We start from the raw sequence: 20303 nt of genomic DNA on the forward strand, positions 1-20303 counted from the left end.
GTTGATGTTTGGGTCTTTATGGGTTAAAAAAAAACAGATACAAGTTGACTTGAAAAAAAGAGTTAAGCTAATATGCATAAGTTTTGCAACATTTGCACCGATGTTCCACACTTTTCTGGCATTTAACCTCAAGAAAACATAGAATATTAAGAAAAACAACTGGGAAATATGACCAACAACAAAACCTTGGACTGCAAAGTATTTGGTTCTTTTCAAGAAAAAAAAAAAAACAAAAAAAACTTAGATTTGAAATGAAGTCATACTTTGTGTCCATGTATATGTATAGGTTTTGTTTTTTGTTTGTTTTGTTTTTTTTATAATCTGTTTCATTCATAAGGACTAAATAAAAAGGATTACTTTGTTTTGTTGCATATTCGAAATAAACTAAACTAAGCTAAAAAAAAAATAAAAAAAACCCTTAGCTTTAGAAGTGTTAGATAATTTAACTTGTTTTAAGAGTTAATTTCTTATTTGAAGTGTGCATTCATATGAAGACATGCTTATTTAACATTATTTAACAATCTTAATTGAAGAAATCTTATCAAGGGAAATTCTTTTGCTGCATGGACAGATATTTCACTTGTTTTCAGAACCTATTTCCTCAGATTTAGTGTTTTTATCTTGTTTTTAGAAACCCCTTTTTTGCAGTGTGATTTTCTAACCTCGAAGTTTTGTTTGATTTGGAATGATTTTCCAGCTGCACAAACTGGCACAAAACTTAATTCTTCTTTTTAACACACCATTACCTATAAAGTTGGAGTTATTTTGTTCTCAGACTCATTCCTCTCAACAATGCAACTTGTTCAATTGCAACTTTGCATGAAATCATATGATAAAATGGTCAAGTTTTTAATCTCTGCTGCACTTATATTATTATATACATGTTTGTGGCTTGTGTTTCTATCTACACTGTTGCCCAATAATTTGAAATTATTTTGTTTTTAGGCACATTTCTGTTTTTATACTTATTTCTACACATCAGTAATCATCTTTGAAGCGGTGCAATGGTTACATACTAACTTATACTTTATCTATCAGGAATAAATCACAGTGTCACAAACATTTCATGAGAAGATGTAAAAATTAGTTTTTCCAACTTTATGGACAACAGTGTATATTACAAGAGGCAAAGAGTGTCATTACCTCCACCACCACTGGGATCACTTTGCTTTGTGTGTGTGCTCGTGTGCGTGTTTGTTTGTTTGTTTGCAAGATAACTCAAAAAGTTATGGACAGATTTTTATGAAATTTTCAGTAAATGTTGATACTGAATCCGTGTATCATTCATTCATTCATTCATTTTTCAATTTAAAACCAAAAGTGAAAAAACAAAAAAAACTTTTTTTTTTTTTTTTTTGTTTTTCATTTTCAAAACAAGAATGAAAAACGGATAACAGTTCATTTTTCCATTTCCCGATTTTGTGCTCAAATGAAACATGGAAAAAATGGATAACGACCATTTCATCTGATTTTGCTATTTTCAATATCGCTCAGTTGTCTGACCCGGAAGTAGTCGTTACCAGGGAAAACGTTACCAGCTGTTTGATACAGAAGCATATATCATTCACACAAAAAAATAAATTTGGCTCTTTTTCTGAATGAATGAGATACTGTTTTGTGAAAAAAATTACATTCGGTTCTGTTTTTCTAAATTAACGAGAACATTATCTTGTTAATTGAGACAAATAGAGCGGAATTTATTTTTTTGTGTGAATGCAATACACTTCCGTACGTATCAAACAGCTGCTTAATTATAGCCAAATATTCCTCCAGTCCGGCCATGATCCCATTTGTTTATTTTTTTCCCTAGTAACGACTACTTCTGGGTCAGACACCTTAACTATATTGAAAATAGCAAAATAGAATGAAACGGTCGTTATCCGTTTTTTCCATTTTTCATTTCAGCACAAAATCAGGGAAATGGAAAAATGAACTGTTATCTGTTTTTCATTCTGGTTTTGAAAATGAATTAGACTTTTGGTTTTAAATTGAAAAACTAATGAACGAATGATACACGGATTATACTGGCACAAGGAAGAAATGATTACATTTTGGTGGTGACTGGGTGTGGGGAGGCGGGGGGGGGGGGGGGGGGGGGGGGTTGCAGGCAGTCTGTGACCTATCTATAGACTCATCGTTTCCTCGTTTATTCCCAAAAAAGTTCTTCAGTGAATTTAGTTTTTGGCTCATTTCTTCAGCTTGTGTTTCTACTGATTCATGAAATGGCACCAGAGTGAAGAGCAGTTGAGGCGAGGGCAGAAACGGTCGCTTTTCAAAATAAAATCTCTGCAAGACTAATGGAAAAAATTGCTTTAATATTAACCACAATTTTTTTTTCTTTGTGGCCTGGTACTAAATGATCCACGGACCGGTACTGGTCTGGGGACCAGGGCTTGGGGACCACTACTTTACCCAATAACTGCGCCAATGATCAAGGACTAGTCTCACATATCCAGACTTACCTCCACACAGGTCTGACCCCCTCTGTCATTGGAGGGTTAAGAAGGGAGGGAGAAGATTATTGTGTGCCTTATGCAGCACTACACTCTCAAAAACAGAGGTACGAGATCAGAACATTTCTGTACCTATAAGTACATTTTTTCAGAATGTACTCTCAAAAGTACAGTATTGGTCTGTAGGAGGCCAGAATGTCCCCTTCAGACGATGAAAAAGGCTCCAGAGTTCTGTCCAGTCCAAATGTGTACTCTAAGGAACCCTGCAGCAGTGAAACCTGTGTGTAGACCATGAGAATAGGCTCTAGACTAGAACTGAACAGTAGGACCAATTAGAGTTCAAACATTAGGCTGAGCACATTATTTATTATATATCATACTGTAATTACTCTATATTATATTTAATAATAATTTGTGTTTTAATTTAATAGCCCAATTAGCTCAATGATAATAGCCTAATAGTTTATTTCTCTTATTAGAACCTCTGATTATTGCCATAATCTGTGTTTGATCCAGTTTTCATTCACACCTCCATGTATTGACGTCGTAGCTTTCCTATGCTGTTTTTTTTTTTTTGTTTGCTTGTTTTTTTTCTCAATTAGGCCAGCGGTTCAAACTTTAAACATCATGGCATTATCAACTAGGGATGTCCAATACTGGCTTTTTTGCCAAAAACTGATATGCCGATATTGTCCAATGCTTAATTTCTGATTCCGATATCTACCGATACCACTGGCGATATATGTGGGATATTAAACTAATTTTCGGTAACATCACATGTCTCCTGTCATGGAATTAACACATCATGCCTAATTTTATTGTGATGCTCCATTGGATGCATTCTCAAATGCAACAAGGCTTTTAAAATGTAAACACTGTCTGTGCACAGAATACATACTTCAACTTAAGTTGTGAAAAAAATGCCATATTTATTTCTTTTCTCTCCCTCCCTCCATGAGTCTGTGACAGTGTGGCAACTCTACTGTACAGTTTTGAAAACTGCACATTCCTTTCAGCTACAAACAATGCTTTGTTTATGTGTCGGTAAATGCCGGTGAAATCAAGGCATTATTTTATCGGTTTTAATGATAGGCAAAAAAATCGATAACGATATTCAACGATATTACATTTTTATGCCAATATCGGGCTGATAATATCGGTGGGCCGATATTATCGGACATCCCTATTATCAACTAATCAAGAGTTTTCTTTCTATGTAAAGTACTGAAGGTACAAAAATGGACCATTTTGAAAGGGTACAGAAATGTCTCTGAAAAAAGTACACCCCCAGAGACAAGCATTTGGACCCTTTTAAGTACAAGCTGGTACCTCTGTTTTTGAGAGTGTACCGCTCTATGAAGGTCAACAAGATCATGTATTTTCAGTAAATTAAATTGTGTAAAAATAGAGTTTGTTGGAGCATCGAAATCTACATAAGTAATCATTCTTATCGTCTTTTTTTTTTTAAGTAAAAAGATTGGATGAATATTTGAATAGTAGTTGTTTCCCCATATTTCTGGACCTTTTTTTTGTTTATTTCAAATATGCCACAAGACAACATACTTAGTCCTTAGAAGTAAAACAGGTAGTAAGAAGTCATGGAAGAAAACAAAAAACAAAAACAAAACTTTTACATATATATGATTTCGTTTTTAGATATTCATAATTTAGGTCTGGAAGAATGATAGAATTATAGAGTATGAGAAGTCAGTTTGTGGAAGTGCATCAGGACAGAGGAAGAGGATGGTATGAATATCACACACACTGGCACTAATTGGCTCTTCATGGCTTTTTCAGGACTTTCACTGGATCTGTTCCCAAACGTGTGTGAAAGCGTGTTTTTGTGTGAACATGTGTGTGTAGGTGAAGGTTGTGGTGTTGGCAGAGTGTGTTATTTTTAGGGGGAAATGAGCTCTAGTGGAGCCAGCAGCTTATAAATACACCCAGACACACACACACACACACACACACACACACCTCAGTACGTCCACTGACTACGGCTGCACAGTAATTAACTCAGCTCTATTCTCTGTTGTGTTTCAATCTACTCTCACTTCTTTCGGTAAAACAATTCCCTCTGTACTCTGTGGATGTTCGTCTGATTCACTGTCACTTGTCGCTTTTCCATCGGACATCTACGCAAAACTTTACCAATATTTATTAAATGTCGAAAAAGCAGAAGTGCGTAATGTCGGTTTTTCCATTAAATCACAAATGCGGTGAATCTGTGCATCATTTGTTTTTCAATTTAAAACCAAAAGTAAAAAAAAAAAAAATAGTTTTTTTGATTTTTGGTTTTAAATTGAAAAACGAATGAACAAATGATACACGGATTGGCCGTTATCCATTTTTTTTCCATTTTTCATTTGAGCACAAAATCGGGAAATGGAAAAATGAACCGTTATCCATTTTTCATTCTGGTTTTGAAAATGAAAAACAAAAAAAACGACTCATTTTTGTGTTTTTGGATTTTTGGTTTTAAGTTGAAGAACAAATGATACATGGATTGAGATGATTTTTTCATTTCCATTTCCATTTATGTATTTGGCAGATGCTTTTTTCCAAAGTGACTTCCAGGGGAAAAACTAAAAAAAAAAAAAAAAAAAAAAAACAAGAATAGATTAAAAACATAAAACAGCTGTACAATTAAAACGGTGTCATTCATCAGAATAAAAAGCAAAATGATAGACTAAAATACAAGAATACTTTAAAAAGACAGAAAAGCAGCTGTACAATTAAAAACAGTAAAGTAAAAATACCAAGTAAAACAACAGAATAAACACAACAATACATTTAAAAAACATAATAATACATTTATTTATTTTCGCATTTTTCGCATATTATTGCGAGATGACCCAAGAAGTCATTCCATAAACATGCGAACTTAAGTGACTTCATTTCAAATCACTTCAAATCTAAGTTGTTGTTTTTTTTCTTAACTTGGAAAGAACCAAATACTTTTCAGTGTAAGATTATGTTTTTGGTCATATTTCCCAGTTGTATTTAATAATATTCTATGTTTTCGTGGGGTTAAAATGATAGAAAAGTGTGGATCATCAGTGTAAATGTTGCAACAGTTATACATGTTAGCTTAATCATTTTTTTCAAGTCAACTTGTGTCTTGTTTTTAACCGATAAAGACTCAAACATCCACCAGCGACCAGAAACATCTACTGATCTAAACTGTTTAATACCTGTTGATCCACTAATCCTATCAATACATGTAAATAATTGGTGTAAAATACAGTTTATTCATCTTTATATGTCTTTGGATGGTGGGTTGAAGCTGGGGTACCCGGAGAGAACCCACGTCATACAAACCTTTTTTATTTTAACCCTTTCATACATACTGGTCACTCCAGTGGTCAGTTCTTCTCCAGCTGTTCTCTTGTATATTCATGGTTTTGTTGTTTTAGTTCCATTTCAGCTGACACAGTGGACACTTATGCACCATCCCATACACTTCATTTCAGACCATTACTGTAACTTTGCTGTTCTTGATAAATCTGATCTGCACTAACATGTTTTAGCATAAATTAATTGTTAATTGTTGTTAGACTATAATTAACAGTTTTCTTAAACAAAAAGTTTTTTTTTTTTTTTTTTGCATATTATCTCCATGAAGTTCGTAATAACTAGTGTTAGAATATGTTAAAATGTGACAAAACATCAGACTAGCTGCATTGAAAATGTTTTTATATCATAATTTTCACACATTACTATATCACATTATTATTATTATTATTATTATTATTATTATTATTATTATTGCTATTTTTGTCACTTTAGCCACTTTAACAAACTTCTTTATATTGTTTATGTTTTTATCTCTTTATTTTTCTATTGTATTAATGCATACTGTCTTGCACTGCTCTATATCTTATCTTATCTTATCTTATCTTATCTTATCTTATCTTATCTTATCTTATCTTGTCTTGTCTTGTCTTATCTTACTTTTTGATGATGGGTTTTAAATACATGTTTCTTTCCTTCAAAAATTAAACACAAGAGAAAGAAGTTGTTAAAAGTTGTTTTTTCATGCCTAAAGAGGAATAAAATCGCTCAATAAAAATGATTGACTAATGTTCCCAAATTTCATGCATGAAAGGGTTAAATAGAACCAAAAAATCCCAAGACAACAGTCCGTCCTGTCATATTTCTGTGAACCCCTGTTAAATTACATGTCAGTGCTGTTGTGTTTACTCTGCCAGTGATTGAGCAATGAGGTGCAAAGGGTTCATATTCTGCCTGTTGTCGTCTTTTTGATAACTCTTCCCCCCTGAGGGACTGTGGTTTCCTCCTCCGACATCGCCTGTTCGCTATGAGGAAGAATGGTTTTCAGTCTGTTTGTGAATGACTGCAGATCTGTCCTTGTATCTGTTATTAATCACCTACAGCCTGTCTTTGAGACTATTTTTTATTTGGTCGCTTTCTGCCGTATGATCATTTCATCACCGTCTGCAATAAAAGTTAATGGGAATGGAAGAAAACTAAAGACGAGGTCAATGGATTTAACCCCTTCATGAGAACCTTAATCAAGATTTTTTTCCTGGGTGTTTTTATTCATCTGTAGGCATGAAAAAATAATGTAATTGAATTTTTTTTTTATTTATTTTTTTTTTATGAACCTATGAACCATGGCGCTACAAAAATGTCCACTCAGCTGAACACCGTTTGTTTAATTTTTTACGCAAAGAAACATGCATTTACTGATATAGTGTGTCAAATCTATGACACACTTTTTATCCTCCTGAGACCCAGCAATGCATTTTTGTCCTCTGTAGGGGGCAAAAGTGGGACAGTTTCACTTAAAAAATGCTGTCCATTGTAAAAACCATTCCATTAAATAAATAAATAAATAAATAAAAATAATTTTAAAAAATCTCTCAGAAAAAAACAAAAAACAAAACTGTTGTATTATGTAGTTTCCAATCAAGACAATTGTTTAATGGAAAAAAAGCTCAAACTTTCATTTTCTTTGGTCTCAGAAGGTTAATCTGATGTTTTCTCACATTTGAACATATTATAATACTAGTTATTACTCACTCAGATAATACGCAAAAAACACCCAAAAAACCCTGTAAATTACAGTCTATTAACAATTAGCAATTGATTTAGATAAAAGAACAGGAAAGTTACAGTAATGGTCTGAATCGGAGTGTACAGGATGGTGCTGTGTCGGCTGATATGGAACTAAAACAACAAAACTAATGAATGTAGAAGAGAACAGCTGGAGAAGAACTGTCCACTGGAGTGACCACTGGGCATGAAAGGGTTTACATAGTAATGTGACATTTATTTACCTGCATATTAATGCATATGGGCTGAAATTGTACTAGAATTCTAATTTACATGTCCAATATATGACCAGAAACATGTTTTTTTTTTTTTTTGCAGAATTATGCAGTATGAACATAAACAGTAGTTGCTGAAGCATGTGCAGGTTTTTGTTTTTGTTTATTTTTCCAATATAGTGAAGTTAGATCATATTGTTAGTTCTTCTGTGTTAGAGTCAAACCACAAATCTAAAGTAATCTTCTTTTAAATCTACTGTAATTACTGCACAAACCACAACCAGGAAGGATCAGGACCTAACCTAATCCCTGTTATTTTATAGACCTGCACAGGCTGTTAAAAGAATTTACAACCTCATAGACTTCACTAATAGATGCACATTTAGGACCTTTAGTCAGAGTGTAAAAATAGACATTTATTTTGTTAACCCTGTAAAGCAGTGTTTTTCAACCTTGGGGTCAGGACCCCACGTGGGGTCACCTGGAATTCAAATGGGGTCGCCTGAAATTTCAACTAATTAATAAAAAAAAAAAAAAAAAGAAAGAAAGAAAAAAAAAAAATTACTAATAAAAAATATATGGTGAATTGAGAGACAATCCCAATCCATAAAAGACAAACTGAAGCTGAAACTGCAGCACTGTGGTTCTGTTTGTGTGTCAAATGTTCATTGTGGTCAGTTTCAGATGCTGCAGCTCTTTCATAATTCATAGTTTCAGTTCTTGTTTGTTCAGTATTAATTGTCCTCCTTGTAAATCCCAGCTGGACTGACTGGACAGATCCTGAGCCTTTGTGCAGTAATCTACACCTGGATTTACTGCCTCTGTCCACAATAATAGACATTATATAGACTAAATGTCCATTAAATCATTGACGGAAAATTCCAGTCCTTTGAAACTGGAGCCTTTATTGGTCCTTCTGAACTACCAAAAAATGTTTTTTCAAATATCAATTCCCATGTATGAGTTTCAATTTTGTATCATATTTGATACATTGGGTCTCAATGCTCAAATATTATTTTTGAACAAACAAAAACATAATTTAACACAAACATGTCTAACAAATTGGTAATTCCTTTTCAAAATGGTCCCAGTTCTTCCTCCTTCCTCATTAATGTCAGTCTAGTGTCACTAAAGGCCTCTGGTGAATGAACTCCTCCCCCTGGTGGATTTTCTGTGTATTGCATGTATCTAATTGTATACATCAGGGTTTTGAAGAAAAAAAAATCACACTGATCATATAGAGGGCTTCAAAACTCATGTATCAAATATGATACATTTGGTGTCATAGGGTTAATGGCCTACAGCCTGTCTTTGAGGCTGTTTTTTATTTGCTTTCTGCTGCATGAATATTCCGTCACCGTCTGCAATAAAAAGTAAAGGGAATGGAAGAAAACTAAAGAAATGTGGTGCTTTTCAGCTGTGGTCAGTGGGTTTAACAGTAATGTGGCATTTATTTACCTGCATATTAATGCATATGGTGTGAAATTATACTAGAATTCTAATTTACAGGTCCAGTACATGTATTTTTTGCAGAATTATGCTGTATGAACTTAAAAAGTAGTTGTTGAAGCGTGAGCAGGTTTGTTTGTTTTTTTCAGTATAGTGAAAATCAACATTGGATCATATTGTTAGTTCTTCTGTGTTAGAGTCAAACCACAAATCTAAAGTAATCTTCTTTTAAATCTACTGTAATTACTGCACAAACCACAACCAGGAAGGATCAGGACCGAATCTAATCCCTGTTATTTTATAGACCTGCACAGGCTGTTAAAAGAATTTACAACCTCATAGACTTCACTAATAGATGCACATTTAGGACCTTTAGTCAGAGTGTAAAATAAACAATTATTTTGTTAAATGGCAAAAATCCCAGTGTGTTTCTGTTTTATTACTGATTAGAGCAGGAGTGTCAAAGTGGGTTTAGTTCAGGTTCCACATTCAGCCCAGTATGATCTCAACTGGGTCAGACCAGGAAAATAATAATAATAATTCCAAAACTTTCACTTTGTTTTAGTGAAATTTTAACAATAATATGCATCAGCTAGGGATGTAACGGTATGAAAATTTATATCACAGTTACTGGGACCAAAATTATCATGGTTATCATAACACTGGGTTACAAAAAAATGTTTTTTGCAAGTTGTCTAGGTTTTTTCAACTGAATTAGGACCATTTTGTACCGCTAAATCCAAAAATGACAATTGTTTTTCTCAATCAGGTCAGGTTTTTTTGCTAATTTGATTTAGAAAGATTTGATCTTCTCACTAAATATAATAATTAATACCAAAATAAGATTAGTAAGCACACTTTATGAAACTTGTGACTTGATTCCTGTTAGGTACAATGGTGTATTCACCACAGATGGAGCAGAATACGTCAGGCTTATTTTTGCAAGATCTTCTAGTCGAAGCCATTTCATTCACCTGTAATATTAAAAAAAAATTAATCATAAATTGTCAAAAATAAAATCTTCAGAACTCGTTTATTGCAAGAAATATGAAAGAATTTTGTATCATATGATGTGAAAATGCCCATAAATGTAAGCACAAATGTTCAAAAGCCAATATGTAGCATAGTTCAGAAAGTTGACCTGATTGAGCAAAATGAATGTGATTTTTGGATTCAGCACCAAAATGATCCTAAATCAGCTCAAAAAACTGAAACAATACATTTGTTGTTGACCAGTGTTATTATTGTGGTATTGTTGAAATTGTGCTCAAAATGTTCAAAAAGTACTAATACACACACTGAGATAACTTAACTAAGTTGTATTTTGAAAAAAAAAAACAAAAAAAACACCAAAAAAACACATAAAATAATTGCCACAATGTCCCTTCTGTGTCAGAAACATTCAGACATTAACCCTTAGTGGTCTGAGTCTTTTTTGTCCGTTTTTCAGTCCTTTTGATTTTGCCTTTATATACTATAGAAACAAATGTTTACTATACCCATGTTTGGGATCTGTTTTTTCAGCACAACTTCATCTATATCATCTGTCTATGATTTTTTCACTTTAACCTACTATAAAAACATAAAAGGACAAAAAACACACAAAAAAAAATATAAAATTCGATTTGGAAAATGTATGTAATTTATTGCAGCAAAGATGTTTAACAAACCTTTTCAAAGACTTTAAAAGTGAATACTAGTTCCAAATATTAGGTATATAAGATTAAAAATGTAATAAATTAAAACTATGCTCCAATATTTGACATAAAAGCAGATTTTTACATCTGCGTTTTCTCCAGAAAAGTGCGTTAATCAAACACGGTTATCATGAGAATTAGAATTTAAACGGTAATACTAACGGTTGGTAAGTTTACCGCGGTTTATCGTTATACCGGTAATCGTTACATCCCTAACATCAACTTACCATTTATACATGTACATTACAATTTACAGATCACAGTGGATCTACAAAGGCACTAAATATTTAACAACAGAAAGAATATTGTTCAAATTCCACTTATTTATCTTAAGACATTTCAGGTGGATGGAAGGATAGTTTGTAAACATAAACATTTTCATCAGGTGATTTTACTTTTTTTCACATTAAAACAAGTTTGTGTGGGATGGATGCATGAGGATATTATAAATGCACAATAATGTGTCACTAGTCACTTTTCCATTGACCCTCAAATTGTGTGAATGTAACTTGCGCAGAAAAATTTACCTCATGGAAAAACGACAATTTCACCAAAACTTTCAGAAGGTTTTACTTGTGCAAATGAGTCCATGTGAAGTTTTCTGTCTATTTTAAAAGGTCTGTATGAAGTATCTCTGCTTTCATATTAAAAAAAAAAAAAAACTAAACTGAAGACCTACAGTTATCAGAGTGTTTAGAAAAAACTGCTTTGATGTTTAACCAACTTTTCCAATGTATTGGATTATAGACATGAACTGAATATTTAGAGTAGTCGCTTGAATTGCATGAACATAACTTGCACAAAAATTTTTTACCTAATTTACAGTACAAAACGACAATTTCACCAAAACTCTCATTTTTTTTAAATTAAAACTTTTTACGCTGGCAAGAGGTGTTTTTTTGGGCGTAGCAAAATTGGTATATCACACAAAACTGCAATGGAAAGACCTTTTTCTGCAACTAGAGTTATGTGAAGAAAAAAAAACAGGTTGACGGACGTTACAACAAGAGAAGAAGAAGTGTTTAAACCCTTTCATGCACAGTGGTCACTCCAGTGGACAGTTCTTCTCCAGCTGTTCTCTTGTATATTCATGGATTTTGTTATTTTAGTTTCATATCAGCCAACACAATACACAATACACTGACACTGATAACATTACTGTAACTTCGCTGTTCTTGAAAAACCAAATCTAACGTGTTTGAGTGGAAATCAATTCCTTGTTATCGTTATTAGACTGTAATTAACAACAAAAGGTTTTTTTTTTTTTTTTTTTGGCATATTATCTCCATGAAGTGACTACTATTGGATTTCACTACAAACAAAAAGTTAAGGATATTTATTTATTTTATTTATTTTTTTTGTCATTTTTGCCAGTTGTAAATAAAACTATGTCCGGTCATTTAAAAAATGCGTTTCAATTCAATTCACACACAAAAAAAGGAAAAAACGTGCAAAAATCCCAACTGAAAAAAAAAAAAAAAAAGCCCAAAAACTTTTAATATCCATAACTTTTTGTTTGTAGTGTAAGTTTAAATGTGAGAAAACATCAAATTAGCAGCATTTAATGTTTTTATCTCGTAGTTTTCACACAGTATATCAGTAAAAACACATTTCGTTGCTTTAAAAATTAAACGCACATTTTTGCAACTCCATGAAAAATAGCGTTATAAAAAAATAAAATAATCTCATTGTTTTTTAAATGCCTAAAGAGGAATAAAGGAAAAAAATGTTGATTAATGTTCTCATAATTCATGCATGAAAGGGTTAAAAGAAACCTATGTGGACACACCAGGAAACCCAATCATTTTTTAATCTAGTAGGAGATAGAGCGGTAATATATAATAATAATAATAATAATAATAATAATAATAATAATAATAATAATAATAATAATAATAATAATGAATATATCTGTAAATCAACACTGTATTTACGTTTGTTGCCATGTTTATGGAATGACTTCTCGTGTCATCTCACTATAATAAATAAATAAATTATTGCATTTTGGATTTAGTGGAAAAACTGAAATTACACACTTCTGTTTTTTCAACATTTAGTAAATATCAGTAAAGTTTGTGTCAGAAATTGTACATAAAGTTCTCCTTGGCATGAAATTGAAGACACAGGACGTTATAATGTGGAGCGGTTCGTGTGTTTTTGTTGTTGCAGACGTTGTTAAAGCTATTTTGGGAACAGGTGATCAGGTCTGGGGTCTGTATTTTATCATTATTATTTATTTTTATTTTAAAAAACAAAACAAAGAAAACTGACGAAAAAGTGACTTTTTCAGTAAAATCTCTCATTAACTGAACATAAACCCAGTGTGTCCATCCACTGTCACTGATCCAACTCCATGGGTTTTACTGGTGAATCAATGTTGTAGAAGATGACGGTGTTTCCATGGTAACTATGGAGCCTCTGAACGTCCAAATGGGTCATATCTGATGACCATGAAAAGATGAAGAATTGTATTTTACACCAAGTATTTACATGTATTGATAGGATTAGTGGATCAACAGGAATTAAACAGTTTAAATCAGTAGATGGTTTTGGTCACAGGTGGATGTTTGGGTCTGTAAGGGTTAATCACATGTAGAAACTGAAACTAAAGGATGTTCTCTTTGAAATGCACCGACTTAAGTTTTACTTTTCTTTTCTTGTTACTGTTTTCCAATGTTCCATGAAAATGTTGCCTGTTAAAACACTGCAAAAATCTAAATCTCACCAAGTGTATTTTTCTCATTTCTAGTCCAAATATCTCATCACACTTAAAATAAACACAATCACCTAAAGAGGAACTTTTCAGTGAGATATAAGAACTGATTTATAGACAATAGATCTGGAAAATCTGATTTCAAGAAATTGTACCAAGATAATTTTCACTTGTTCCACCGGCAGAACTTTTGCTCGAATTAAGCAAAAAAAAAAAAAAAATCTTGAATTAAGGAAAAAATTCTGCCCCTAAAGTTAGTCTTTAGGTGATTATGTCTTATTTTTGGTGTGATGAGATATTTGGACTAGAAATGAGAAAAATACACTTGGTAAGATTGTGATTTTTTCCAGTGCAACACCCATTTTGTCCTAGTGTGACCCCTGGACCCCAGCGCTGTGGTGATTTGGTCTGAATGGAGGTTCACTGCAAAAAGCTAAATCTCACCAAATGTATTTTTGTCATTTCTAGTCCAAATATCTCATCACACTTAAAATCAGACAGAATCACCTAAAGAGGAACTGATTTTTAGACAATAGATGTGGAAAAACTGATTTCAAGAAATCTTACCAAGAAAATTTTCTCTTGTTTCATTGGCAGATTTTTTGGTTAATTTAAGATTTTTTTGCTTAAGTCAAGATTTTTTTTTTGCTTAACCTCCCGAGACCCAGGAAATGTCAGCAAAGTACCAGTTTTTTTGTGTTTTTTATTTAATAAGTGCCTACACTGGAAACTTCATGATGCAACAGTTTTTTCAGATGCAGTTTTTAAAATTTTTTATGGAATGTCCTTTTTGGTGGACACTTTTCTTTTCTTTTTTCTTTTCTTTTCTTTTCTTTTCTTTTCTTTTCTTTTCTTTTCTTTTCTTTTCTTTTCTTTTAATAAAGTTGTGAAACTCTTGTCCACAAATGTGGACAGAAAACCCAGAGCAGGGTCTGAGGAGGTTAATTCAAGATTTTTTTTTGCTTAATTCAAGAAAGAAAAATCTGCCAATGGAACAAATAAAAATTTTCTTGGTAAGATTTTTTGAAATCAGATTTTCCAGATCTATTGTCTAAAAATCAGTTCTAATATCTCACTGAAAACTTACTCTTTAGGTCACAGGTGTCAAACATGCGGCCTGGGGTCCAAAACCGGCCCAAAGGGTCCAGTCTGGTCCTTTGGGATGAATTTGTGAAATGTAAAAATTACACTAAGATATGACCAATCCTTTTAGTTCAGGTTCCATATTCAGAACAATTCAGTCTCAAGTGGGCAGGACCAGTCAAATACTATCATAAGCTCCACATGTTTCTCTTTGTAAATGTAAATGTTTTCATGTATTTACACTAAAAAAAAAAGTATAGTTTCGCAAAAAAATGTGAATAACCTGAACAAATGTCAAATTACAAAGACTGCCTGTTACTAAATGTTCTGTGTTTGTAGATCCACTGTGATCTGTAAATTATAATGTACGTGTGGAATTGATAAACTGAAGCAGAATATTGTTAAAATTACACTTATTTTTTCAGTAAACAAATGAATACTCAACAGCCCTGTTGGAGACTATGTAATCCCATGGATTCAGATCACACACACGTTTGGAAATGCTCAAATATCCAACCCTTCTGGGGGCAGGTTCACTCAGCTCTCTGAGGTTTTGGGATATACAATCCCCAATTCTTGTCTTGTTCTGTACCTCGGACATTTGGAAGAATCAGTGCATAAAGAAGACAGATATCTTGTCAAGATCCTTCTGGTGGCCGGGAAGAAGACCATAACAAAGAACTGGCTGAAGACTGATGCTCCGTCTGATAAACGATGGCTTTCAATCATAGATGATAAACTTGTCATGGAACATCTGACATATAAACTGAAGTTAAAAGAAAATCTCTTTATGAAAAACTGGGGAAAATGGCTGACATTCAGAGACAAATGTATCTATTAAGGGACCTTAAATATTCCGTCACCATCACAGGCTGTTCTCTTCATCTGTTTGTTTGTTTGTTGTTGTTTTTTTGCTCTTTTCTTGCTCCTCAACCTGAGGAGATTGTTTTGTACTGTTAAAAATTGAGGCTTTTTTTTTTTTTTTTTTTTTTAATTGCACTTATTTTTTCAGTTTGTTCATGTTATTCACATCTTTTCAAAGGACAGTTTGTAGACGTAAACCTTTTCATACTGTAAATGTACTTTTTCTGCTCTAAAACCTAGACAAAAGTTTGGAGTGGACTTTATTTCTATATTATTCTGTTATTATTTGACTGGTTCGGCCCACTGCAGATCAGATTTAGCTGAATGTGGAACTGAACTAACATGAGTTTGACAGCCCTGCTTTAGGTGATTCTGTCTTATTTTAAGTGTGATGAGATATTTAGACTAGAAATGAGAAAAATACACTTGGTAAGATTCAGATTTTTGCAGTGAATGTTCCCTGTTTGTCTTGAGAGGACCTCTGAAGCCATCCGGATCTGGACCAGGTGCGTGTAAGCCGGTTCAGTGTTAGACTGTGGGTGAACAGCGCCCTCTACAGGTGACTCCATGTCCTGCAGTGTGTGGGTGACCAGTGTGAGGGGACAGGGGGGTTAGCTCAGGTCACTCTGCACTCACACTTGTCTTTATGAGCCGCTCAAACGTGTTCCGCCCGTCGGCTCAATGGAAACATTTTCTGTTTGTTCTTGTGAAACTAAGCAATCATTTCATTTCACTTTATGACATTTTACCGGCTTAAAAGCAAAGAAAAATATTGTCGGTGCATCAAGTTCAGGAGTCGACAGTAAGTCGTGGCAGCGTTTCCTGCAGATGTAGAAAAGACGCTTCTTGCAGCTCTGCTCCTGCACTTCCCATCCATGCTATATTTACCTGTCACTGTGTACCTGGGCTGTGTACTCAGAGCTGGAAAGGCAAACACAAAGATATTTTCATATAAATACACATTACAGATGATGGAGGTGCAGAAAGTGCTGCAGTTTGTTCCTGCTGACAAGACAGCGGAGGAGTTTGACATGTTCTCCTTAGCTCTGCTTCTCTGGATTTTCAATGGAGCTCTAGTTTGTTTTTTTTATTTTTTATTTTTATTTTACCCCCATTTAGCAGAAAATCGAACCTCTTTACATCCAGCCCTTTTTATGGAACTTTGGCTAAGAATTGTAGGATGCATTAGTTCAGGGGTTGTAGAAGCTAATAACGTAATAACGACCCATAACATAATTAATTTGCAATTTTTAAAACGTAATAGGCCAATAACGTAATAACTTCTTACGTTATCGGTTGGTTATTATGTTATTGGCCTGGTAAAAAAAAAAAAATCATAATAAGTTACTACGTTTTTGGCCTGGTAAAAAAAAAAAAAAAAAATCTTGATAAGTTATTACGTTATTGGCCTGGTAAAAAAAAAAAATTCTTAATAAGTTTATTACGTTATTGGCCTGGTAAAAAAAAATTCTTAATAAGTTATTACATTATTGGCCTGGTAAAAAAAAAAATCTTAATAAGTTATTACGTTATTGGCCTGGTAAAAAAAAAAAAAATTCTTATTAAGTTATTATGTTATTGGCCTGGTTAAAAAAAAAAAAAAAAAAAAAAAAAAAATTCTGAATAAGTTACTACGTTATTGGCCTGGTAAAAAAAAAAACAAAATTCTTAATAAGTTATTACGTTATTGGCCTGGTAAACAAAAATAAAATTCTTAATAAGTTTATTACGTTATTGGCCTGGTAAAAAAAAAAAATTCTTAATAAGTTATTACATTATTGGCCTGGTAAAAAAAAAAAAAAATCTTAATAAGTTATTACGTTATTGGCCTGGTAAAAAAAAAAAAAAAAATTCTTATTAAGTTATTATGTTATTGGCCTGGTAAAAAAAAAAAAAAAAAATTCTTATTAAGTTATTATGTTATTGGCCTGGTAAAAAAAAAAAAAAAAAAATTCTGAATAAGTTACTACGTTATTGGCCTGGTAAAAAAAAAAAAAAAAAAATCTTAATAAGTTATTACGTTATTGGCCAAAAGTTATTATTTATCGGTTCAGGACTTTCATTATGTTATTGGCCAGTTATTACATTATTGGCCTATTACTTTTAGCAGAATGGCAAATTTATTACGTTATGGGTCGTTAATACGTTATTGGCTTCTACAGGAGTCTAAAACTCATTTTAGTTCAGGTTCCACATTCAGCCCAATTCAATCTCAAGCCAAACCATTAAAATAATGGCATAAAAACCTATAAATAATGAAAACTCCAATAAAAGTGCAATAAAAAAACATTAAATTATGAAAATATTTACATTTACAAACTATCTTTTCACCAAAAAGATGTGAATAACCAAAAAATGTAATATCTTAAGAAAAATAAGCTAAGTTTTAACAATATTTTACCTCAACTTATCACTTGTACATGTGTGTTACACACAATGTTACACAAACATAATACTGATTAAATTTTTAAAGTTTGGAATGTGTAACTAAAACAAGAATGTCTACAATATTATGTGTCAACTTATTAACACAACTTACAAACAAGGTTCTAATAGTTTTGGATTTTTCATTGTAGTTTAGTTTGATTTAGTTTTGACTTTTTTCTCTAATTCAGTTCATTTTAATTAGTTTTTAGAGCAGGTTTGATAGTTTTATTAGTTTTCATTTTTTCTAAATGTTTAGTTGTAGTTCAGTTGTAGTTCAGTGGTCTCTTCTCTTCTTCTCTGTGGTCGTATTCAAATCCATCCCAGACAGAACTCTGCTGCTTTAGTCTCCATGTTTCCAGGTAGAGTGGGGACCAGAAGACGACTGGAAACCACAAGTGAACACAAGTGACGGACCGTCAAGAGTCATATGGTGACAGCAGAGAAAATTGCTAGAGCAAAATGAATCATTTTCATATCAATCCGACATTGACAAAGACGAAAACGAAGGGAATTTTATCCATAATTTTTACACGTTTTAGTTAGTTTTGTAAACACACAATACAGTTTCAGTTAGTTATCGTTTCTTTCTTTTAATTATAGTTTTTATTTATTTCAGTTAACAAAAATGTTTTTTCAATTCTAGTTTTCGTCATTCCGTTAGTTTTCGTTAACAATAATAACCTTCTTTACAAATCGGATCTACAAATCCACAAAACATTTAGTAACAGACAGACTATTGTTCAAATTGTACTTCATTTTCAGGTTGTTCACATTTTATTGTAAGGATTATTAGACTGTTATTTGACTTTAGATCACACTGGGCTCAAACCAGTTCAACACCTTTGACTGTTCAGATCTTCAGTGTAATTTTCGCGTTCCATAAAATCATCCCGTGGGTCGGATTGGAACCTTTGGAGGGCCGGTTTTGGTCCACGGGCCACATGTTTGACACCTGTGCATTAATTCATCTGAAAAGGATCATCTACTTTATGTTTCTATTACATGGTTAAAAGTTAAAACACCTCGACTTCAACACATAAATATAAGCAGCCTTTAAATCACAGGTGTCAAACATGCAGTCCGGGGCCCAAATCCGGCCCCCCAAAGGGTCCAGTCCGGTCCCTGGGATGAATTTATAAAATGCAAAAATGACATTGAAGATATTAATCGTTTTATTTCAGGTTCCACATACAGACCAGTTTAATCTCAAATGGTCAGATTGTTAACCCTTGAATTATGAGAACCTTAGTCAATATTTTTTCTTGAGTGTTTTTATTCCTCTATAGGCATGAAAAAAACAATGCAAATGAATTTTTTTGTTATGAACCAATTTTCTGTGGGATAACAAAAATGTCCCCTCAGCTGGACACCATGCATTTAAGTTTTGAAGCAAAGAAACATGTATTTAAACTCATCATCAGAAAGTGATGCCCTGTGTGAAAACTATGAAATAAAAACATTTTTAATGCCCCTAATTGCTAAATCACCAATATTTTCTCACATTTTATTATACTCTAATATTAGTTATTATTCATTTCATGGAGATAATATCCTCTGAGACCCAGGAAATTGACCGTTTTAGCTTTTTTACACTAAAAAATTGTCTTGATTGGAAACTGCATAATGCAACAGTTTTTTCAGAAACATTTTTAAAATAATTTTTATTTATTGATTGATTTTTTAATGGAATGTCCTTTGTAATGCACAGCATTTTTAAAGTAAAACTGTCAAACTTTTGTCCCCTACAGAGGACAAAATGCACTACTGGGTCTCAGGAGGATATGCAAAAAAAAAAACAAAAAAAAAAACAACTTCTTGTTTCAGAAAAGTGTTAATCACAGTCTAATAACAATTAGCAACTGATTTACACTCAAACATGTTAGTGCAGATCAGGTTTATCAAGAGCAGCAAAGTTACAGTAATGGTATGAATTGCATTGTTTGTGATGATGCATAAGCGTCCATTGTGTCGGCTGATATGGAACTAAAACAACAAAATCCATGAATATACAATAGAACAGCTGTGGAATATCTGTCCACTGTAGTGACCATTATGCATGAAAGGGTTAAAATACTATCATAATAACCTATAAAAACTCACAACTCCACATGTTTCTCTTTGTCAATGTAAATATTTTCATGTCATTTTACTGTATTTACACTAAAACAAACTATCATTTAACAAAAACGCAAATAACCTGAACAAATATGAACATTTTCATATGTGTCTGAAGTGTAATTTTACCAATATTCTGCCTGTTATTAAATGTTTTTTTTGTATTTGTAGATCCACTGTGATCTGTAAGTTATAATATACATGTGTA

The 20303-nt window shown here is 32.7% G+C and overlaps 1 protein-coding gene and 1 long non-coding RNA gene across 2 annotated transcripts in view; both read left to right on the forward strand.

Annotated features, from left to right (window-relative positions):
* The window catches only part of LOC115420243 (protein Wnt-4a), a 76522-nt gene that overhangs the window by 25447 nt on the left and 30772 nt on the right, over window positions 1–20303 (forward strand). The window lies entirely within an intron of this gene.
* Window positions 4299–14126, forward strand: LOC115420245 (uncharacterized). The gene is made up of 3 exons (XR_003935525.1): window positions 4299–4310; window positions 11567–11573; window positions 14025–14126. It is a non-coding gene; the product is annotated as an uncharacterized LOC115420245 (long non-coding RNA).

The sequence above is a fragment of the Sphaeramia orbicularis genome, chromosome 5, assembly GCF_902148855.1.
Source record: "Sphaeramia orbicularis chromosome 5, fSphaOr1.1, whole genome shotgun sequence".
In the NCBI taxonomy this organism is placed as follows: Eukaryota; Metazoa; Chordata; class Actinopteri; order Kurtiformes; family Apogonidae; genus Sphaeramia; species Sphaeramia orbicularis.